The sequence below is a fragment of the Quercus suber genome, unplaced genomic scaffold (assembly GCF_002906115.3).
Source record: "Quercus suber isolate HL8 unplaced genomic scaffold, Cork oak 2.0 scaffold_836, whole genome shotgun sequence".
NCBI lineage: Eukaryota > Viridiplantae > Streptophyta > Magnoliopsida > Fagales > Fagaceae > Quercus > Quercus suber.
Genome location: NW_027070266.1, coordinates 160,687 through 170,044, shown reverse-complemented (window position 1 = coordinate 170,044; position 9,358 = coordinate 160,687).

Sequence of the window (9,358 nt, the reverse complement as noted above, 5' to 3'; positions counted from 1 at the left end):
ATGAATAAAATAAACTAATGAAAATAAATTCATTCCCATTCACTCTAATTAAGAGGAACAATCCATTTTCTAGGAGTAGATCCAAGTACAAAACAACTTTTTAGGAGCATATATATGTATATTTCATAATTTTTTTTTTGATAGATACATTTCATAATTGATTGAATAAATAAATTGTAATCAACAGATGAAATAATGTAATAGAAATAAACTCATGACTAGGCACTAGTCATATTGTAAAAAATGATAAAATATAGGTTGAATATTGAGAAAAAATCAATTAAGTCTCTTAATTATTAAGTATGTCAATTTAGTCGCTCAACTTTGAAAATCAAATCAATTTCATCTTTAAGTCTCACAATTTCATCTTTAGGTACGTACTCTCATCTCTATTAAACTTTTAATAGAATTAATAATTAATATTAACTTTATTTCAAAATTTTACACTCTCTATAATAACATTTTAATGTATATTTTATTTGACCCATCAATTACTTCCATTAAAATTTAAAAAGAAATGAGATCCAATGATAAACTTGACTATATTTCATAGATTGTTGAATAGGTCCTCTGATTGTCGAAAATAAAGAGGGTAATGCTGAACTGCTATTCCTTCCTATGACGAATTGTCACTTTATAATCATAATGAAAAAAGATTTTTGCTTAAAAAAAATAATGTTGAAAGAAATTTTTTTTAGAGAAACAAAAGCTGATATTTCCCACATATCACACCCTACACGAAATATATGCAAAAATGAAAAAAAATCTCCAATAAAAATTGAAGGACAACAAAAACCAGAATGTATCTCATGTTAGGGATACATGTATTCTTTCTCTTATGGTGGATCCACATAACTGTGAAATCAATGCACGATCAAAGAGAGAGGATGCATATGTTGAATTTATGATATTATTTTTGAACAAGTAGAAGTAGAAAATATAAATAAAACTAATAACAAGAAGCTGATAGTGATCATCGATAACATAATTTATTTTAAGTAAAAAATAAAAAGTAAAAAACTCCATTAGAGCAAATAAAACTTTATTCATCGTGAACTTCAGATCAGGAATAAAGGGAGGTGGAGTAAAAATAGGTTTTACATTCATATCTTACAAGGAAAAAAAAAAAAAAAAAAAAAACCCTATAGGAATCATTCAGATGAACTTTCAGGAATATATGGCATATCTATATATATAACAGAGAAGGGTATTGAAGAAACTTACTGTTGAAATTCTATATTGATATAGGGAGAAGAAATAGTAGATGAATTTGCAATAGTCCCGAATGCTGTCGTAGACAAAAACATGGTGGTGTTATAAGCTGACGGGACAGAAGCTTCTTGACCCATATGATCAACGATCGTGATCTGAATTGTATGGTTTTGATTACAAGCATCTAGTGTTAAATCACTGATGCACCTCACAAAGTACTGCCTCCCACATGCTGCACCTTCGTCCCATATTCCATGACCGGCTGCAGCGAAGAATTTGCTGGATGGGAACTGAGATGTATTGCTTCCATAACATGCTGTGGATAAATATGGGGGAGAATAGAGTGCTGCAGTGCCAACATCACCATATGAGGTATGGAAATTGAAAAACAGTGGAATCAAGAACATGAGGGATAACCCTTGAAGACATGGCTGAGACCTATGCATTTTTCTCTGCAGAAAGGCTTTAGAGAGTAAAAGAGAGTTGGAAAGATGAGGAAGTGAGATACCTAGGAGTTGTACAATCATGTAAATATATAGTAAAGCGGTTGATGGCTATGTGTTACCTTATTATTTTGAAGTAGTGTATGTTACACATATACATTATCTGATCGTGTTTTCAACACACGATTTTCATTCAAAAGTTGTGTTTGTAACAATTAGGGTTTTATCCTTTTACTTTTCTAAGAAATAGAAGAGTTAGTAGACTAGACACTAGTGGTACAGATGCCTTTGAGCTTTTGATATTCAAAGATTCGAAGAATTCAATTTGGTTGAGAAAGCTATAAACGTAGATGAGAGAAGAACTTTAGAAGTATCTTTTGATGTAAGAACTTGGGAAGATTCTCCTTATTGTGGGCGATTGGGACTAGAGTCACACGCAAAATCTCAACCTATCCATGAATTTTCACTCTCTCTAGCTCGATTTCAAAAGCAATATCAGTGTGAAATATATATAACTATATATATATAAGGTGTGGAGAAAAAAATGAAGTGTGTTGCGTTAGTTTGGTGGGTTTTATCGAGGTGAAAAAACTAACTTCTAGATGATGCCGTGTCAGGTGAGGCCCAATTGATAGCAGAGCCAATTGGATAATAAATATATATATTTTTGTCGGTGGAATGTTTGTCAAAGTATGGGACAAGGTTGACCACGGCACAAGAGATACTCGGCAATGAAATGGGCGTCTTGGAGTTGGAGCAATGCTACTTGCACAAAAAGATTGAATTTTTTTGAGAGAAGAACTTTAGAAGTATCTTTTGATGTAAGAACTTGGGAAGATTCTCCTTATTGTGGGCGATTGGGACTAGAGTCACACGCAAAATCTCAACCTATCCATGAATTTTCACTCTCTCTAGCTCGATTTCAAAAGCAATATCAGTGTGAAATATATATAACTATATATATATAAGGTGTGGAGAAAAAAATGAAGTGTGTTGCGTTAGTTTGGTGGGTTTTATCGAGGTGAAAAAACTAACTTCTAGATGATGCCGTGTCAGGTGAGGCCCAATTGATAGCAGAGCCAATTGGATAATAAATATATATATTTTTGTCGGTGGAATGTTTGTCAAAGTATGGGACAAGGTTGACCACGGCACAAGAGATACTCGGCAATGAAATGGGCGTCTTGGAGTTGGAGCAATGCTACTTGCACAAAAAGATTGAATTTTTTATACATGCTGTGACAAGTTTATACTAGTTCTAATTTATAATAATAATTGATATTACTTTGTTACTTATTACTAATAATTTACCTCATCAACACGTATGAAATTTGTTATCATTTTATATTTTTGTGCTAATGGACCTTCTCGTTTGGGTTGAGTGTCCTCCATGTTAGTGGAGTTACTCCACAAAAGAAGACTAAAACCAATTTTTAGGAGAGTAATGCTAAGTACAACATTTTTATAACAAATCCTAACTAGATGATAAATCGTTATTGGTTCTAATATGAGTCCACTATTGAAATTACTTTTTTTGTTTAACAATAATAGCTTACCATATAGGATTTTTTTTATGAAATTATTATGGAGGTAGAATCTCATTTTTAGGATGGTAGTTTATACAATCTTTGTCAAGTTACTTTAAAAAAAAAAAAAATTATTTATGAGACTAACTCGAGTTGCTTGATAGTGGTAAGTCATGGTGATAGATGAAAAAGTAAAGAAAATGATGGGCTTATATTTCATATATACAATCATAACTTATCTTTTGAAGTCTTTTTTTTCATCAAAAAAATAACTTATCTTTTGAGCTAATGGTAAAAAAAGGGTCATGATAATGAGTACTGTTCATGTGTACCAGCTAAAGCTAAATTTAATAATGCAGTTGATTGACTTTTTATTTATTTATAGAGAACCACTTTCAATTTATTGTCTATATTTTTATTTGTTTTTGCTATTTTCTAACACAAGTGAGACCATTTTGAACCTCTCCTTGATGAAAGCACAATGGCAGAGCTAGGGGTTTATTCTTGGGGGGCCAAATTAAAATGTAATGATTAAATCATTACATATTGTATGTTATATATAGTAATGTAAAAAAATTACAAAAGCATTGGTCTAGTAGTTCTTAAGTTCTCATAAGATCCATGAGGTATTGAGTTCAAAACTCCTAACCAACATCATGGAGTTAGAGGGATTCTTCTATATAATTACTTGATGTATATGGGAAGGGGGAATTGCATGTACTCAAAGAAATAGTCATACTCTTGAATAGCTTTAGACACCCGCGGTAGCCAAAATAATAAAATAGAAAATGTAAAAAGAAAAAAAAAAACTATTAATATTTTCAACATGCAAAAGAAGTATTTTAAAAATTAATAGTTGTAAAATACTCTTGAATAGCTTTAGACACCCGCGGTAGCCAAAATAATAAAATAGAAAAAGAAAAAAGAAAAAAAAACTATTAATATTTTCAACATGGAAAATAAGTATTTTACAAATTAATAGTTGTATAACAACAAGTCTGAATCAAGCATAATAGATATATCATAAAATTAAGAATAATATTACGCCTTTTACCTATCTTAGATAAAAATCAAAGCGTAAAATAAAAAGGGCATATCTCGGGTTAATCTCCTGAGAATAGCTTAAAAGAAAAATATTGTTTCATTTAACTTTTTAGTAGTTGAGTCATGAGAAAACTAAGCCATATTAGTTTTTTTTTTTTTTTTTTTTTTTTTAAAANTTAGTTTTTTTTTTTTTTTTTTTTTTGAAAAGGATTCTTTTTTATATTAATATATCAATAGAATGGAAAGTTAAGAGTTGGAATAAGATTGTGCGTTATGAACCATTATAAAAGAAAGTTAATGATATAATTTAGGAGAATGTAGTTTCAACTTTCAAGTACTAAAAATTATCTTTATGTGTGCAATGCTTGCGCACGCATGCACACACACACACATATATAAGTTAATTTTCCACCTAATATATACTAAAAATATTCAAAATAAGCCTCTATTATTTAGCCTCTAGTGGCTCCGCCATGGTAGTTCATACAACATTTCATGAGTTATGTGGTAGTGGTAAGTCATGGTTGATAGATGAAAATGTAAAGATAATGATGGGCTTATATTCTTTTACAATCATAACTTATCTTTTGAAGTCTTATTATTCGTCAAAAAAATAACTTATCTTTGAGCTAATGGTAAAAAGATTCCTAATAACGGGTGTCCTAGTGTACTCGTTAAAGTTGAATTTTATAATGCAGTTGATTGACTGTTTATAGAGAATCAAAACACTTTCAATTTAAAGTCATTTTTTATTATTAGTTTTTGCTATTTTCAATACAAGTGATACCATTTAGAAACTTCCTTGATGAGTGCACAAGCAAAGGCCTTGTAAAAAATTAAATGATTTTGTATTCTCGAGGGGAAATTATCTTATGAATTTGTTGTAAAATAATAGTTTGCTATGGACATGGGAAAAAAATTGAATATATCTTAATCAAATAACACTTGAGATAGTGTTCCATCAGAACAATGACATAAGCAAAACTCCACAAGAAACATAACACATCTGCTTCAAGATAATAACCCAAAATCCACAAGAGATTCATTGAATCCCAGAAAAGAAGAAATCTTTAATTTATTGAAATGTAGCATTGAAAATTTGTTTACAAACTTTGAGACATAATGAAAGTTTCCATAGAACTTGATTGACAAGATCGAATATTCTCAAACAAATCTTAATTGACTAGAAAGCATTAAAAGCACATAAAATCAAGGAAATAATAACTCTAAACCTAAATTATGAAAATATCAAATTGATAAATAAAAAAAATACTTCTTACTTTAGCCATCAACCAACCACAACACAAAACATAGAGGTGGGCGTGAAAAAAATCATTGCAACTTTTTGTGTTGAGGGACTTTTTTTTTTTTTTTTTTTATAAGAAAATATTAAAATAATTACAAATTTTACTGTAAATAACTTGTATGTTTTAGACCCCTTAACACAAGTTGTTTAACTTAGTTATTTAGTCAATTGATTACTTAGATAAATTAATCAGTTCTAGGTTAACACAATAAAATTATATTATGTAAAATGCGAAAAAATAAAGAACACAATAACGTGATAACCTAGGAAAACCTAACCAGTAAAAAACCTGGGAGGATTTAACCTAGTTATGCTCAAGGTAAAATAGACCCATTATGAAAGAATTGAAGTTTGTACAATAGAATTTAGACTACTAACATCTTATTGCTACCTTGAGTGGAAATTTACTACCACGACCATGTGATAGCTCCAAGTCCACGAACTACTTCTTTTTTTGATCCATTACAATCACAAGTTCTCATACTTGTGACTTTGAGACTTCATTCAAAGGTTTCGGATCTTCTTTAAAATTCTTTATGTAGCAACTGAAGCGATCATCAAGTACTTGACATGAATCTTGATTTTGATAACCCTAAGTGTGTGCATGAAGGTAAACACCTCTAGATCTCACAAAAAATTCAACACACAACTCTCAAAAGACTTACAAAATGTAGTTAGGGTTTTTCCTTTTATACTTGGAGTAAAAACAAAACCCTACATGTCAATGGTCTTGGGTTGAATTGGAATTTCTGCAAAAATTAAATCTGTACGTTGTTCGATCGATCGAGTCTATAATTTTCGATCGATCGAACCTTGAAGATTTAGTCCAATAATTTTGCAATCACTCGATTCCAATTTTACAAGTAAACACACTTTAAGCAAGCCTAAACCTAGACTCTCTGTTTGATCATGGTTTCCAACACATTACAAATGAAGTTCTAATACATTAGTTCCTAAAGTCTTAGAACTTAACATAACTCACAATTTTTATTGGTATCATTTTAACAACATAGTAAACACATGTTAAGTTATATATTTCTTTTACAATTTGTGACACTTCAATTTGTAAATTTTATATAATAAAATTTATAGCACTTTTAGTATTATTTGTCTATGATCATAGGATGCACATTTTATAAAAGGGAAGAAATATAATGTCGTTCCTTTAAAAAGAGCAATACATAATTATATATGAGCCAAGGGAAAATATATGCATATTATTTTAATTTTTTATACAAGAAAGTAGTGTCCTAGGTTCTAACCTTTGTAAGACTATTATACTTCCTACCATTAGACATTCTAGAAATCCCATTAATGGATGGTGTGGTGGATTGAAGATATACATTTGAAGATAATTTATGGATTCAATAAAAAGACAGAGGTGTTTATGCAAAAAAAAAAAAAAAAAAAAAAAAAAACACACACAAAAAAGGCAAAAAGAAAGAAATGGCATAATATTAGATGAAATCATAAGTGCATTTGTTTTGCTTATTTGTATAGTATTTATTAAAAGATATAGTTTTTGGTAAGTTTTATGTCAAAATTGTAACAAAAGCTAAAAAACTAGTTTATTTATAAAAGTTAAAAGTTATATAATTTTGAAAAAAAATCATTGCAACTTTTTGTGTTGAGGGACTTTTTTTTTTTTTTTTTTTTAAATAAGAAAATATTAAAATAATTACAAATTTTACTGTAAATAACTTGTATGTTTTTAGACCCCTTAACACAAGTTGTTTAACTTAGTTATTTAGTCAAGTGATTACTTAGATAAATTAATCAGTTCTAGGTTAACACAATAAAATCATATTATGTAAATAATGCGAAAATATAAAGAACACAAAAACGTGATAACCTAGGAAAACCTAACCAGTAAAAAACTTGGGGAGGAGTTAACCTAGCTATGCTCAAGGTAAAACAGACCCATTATGAAAGAATTGAAGTTTGTAAAATAGAATTTAGACTACTAACATCTTATTGCTACCTTGAGTGGAAAATTTACTACCACGACCATGTGATAGCTCCAAGTCCACGAACTACTTCTTTTTTTGATCCATTACAACCACAAGTTCTCATACTTGTGACTTTGAGACTTCATTCAAAGGTTTCGGATCTTCTTTAAAATTCTTTATGTAGCAACTGAAGCGATCATCAAGTACTTGACATGAATCTTGATTTTGATAACCCTAAGTGTGTGCATGAAGGTAAACACCTCTAGATCTCACAAAAGATTCAACACACAACTCTCAAAAGACTTACAAAACGTAGTTAGGGTTTTTCCTTTTATACTTGGAGTAAAAACAAAACCCTACATGTCAAATGGTCTTGGGTTGAATTGGAATTTCTGCAAAAAATTAAATCTGTACGTTGTTCGATCGATCGAGTCTATAATTTTCGATCGATCGAGCCTTGAAGATTTAGTCCAATAATTTCTGCAATCATTCGATTCCAATTTTACAAGTAAACACACTTTAAGCAAGCCTAAACCTAGACTCTATGTTTTGATCATGGTTTGCCAACACATTACAAATTGAAGTTCTAATACATTAGTTCCTAAAGTCTTAGAACTTAACATAACTCACAATTTTTATTGGTATCATTTTAACAACATAGTAAACAAATGTTAAGTTATATATTTCTTTTACAATTTGTGACACTTCAATTTGTAAAATTTTATATAATAAAATTTATAGCACTTTTAGTATTATTTGTCTATGATCATAGGATGCACATTTTATAAAAGGGAAGAAATATATGTCGTTCCCTTTAAAAAAGAGCAATATATAATTATATATGAGCCAAGGGAAAATATATGCATATTATTTTAATTTTTTATACAAGAAAGTAGTGTCCTTGGTTCTAACCTTTGGTAAGACTATTATACTTCCTACCCATTAGACATTCTAGAAATCCCATTAATGGATGGTGTGGTGGATTGAAGATATACATTTGAAGATAATTTATGGATTCAATAAAAAGACAGAGGTGTTTATGCAAAAAAGAAAAAAAAAAAAAAAAAACACAAAAAAGGCAAAAAGAAAAGAAATGGCATAAATATTAGATGAAATCATGAGTGCATTTGGTTTTTGCTTATTTGTATAGTACTTATTAAAAGATATAGTTTTTGGTAAGTTTTATGTCAAAAGTGTAACAAAAAGCTAAAAAACTAGTTTATTTATAAAAAGTTAAAAGTTATAAATTTTGAAAAAAAAAAAAAAAAATTAGACAAACTCACCCCATAGAGAAGTGCCATGCGGGTCCCTCTTTATCACCGTGCGCTCAATTAAAAAATAAACAAACACTATCGGAATTAATGGAAGAAAAAAAGAAGAGATATGTTAACAAATTATTATGGATGCCCCTTTTGTATGATTATGATTTAGTGTGCGGTTTGTTTTTCACTGATTGATGTGGAATTGCAAAAAGTGGAAAGCTAGATTTATTTTGTGATGATAAATCATGACCAAATTGTAAGAGTCATGATTGTATACTAGATGATGTTAACCTCGATTCTTCTTCTTCTTCTTCTTTTTAAAGAAAAGGTTACGGAATTTAATGACAGTTAATGAAAGTTTGGAGCCAATAGAAGCTGAGGGCCACGAAGAAAAGGTAAATATGTTTTTCATGTTTGAAAGTTATAATGTTATATGCTAAACCTTGATTGTAATTAGGAAGAAAATATATCTAAGGTGCATTTGAATTATATATAATATAGTCATTTGCTCAACACTATATAATTGTAATATTCTGGATTTGTTTTGTGGGATTTTGTATGATTAGGGTCCGTTTGGTTGGAGGAGTGGAAAAGTAGAAGAATAGAAAATGATGAA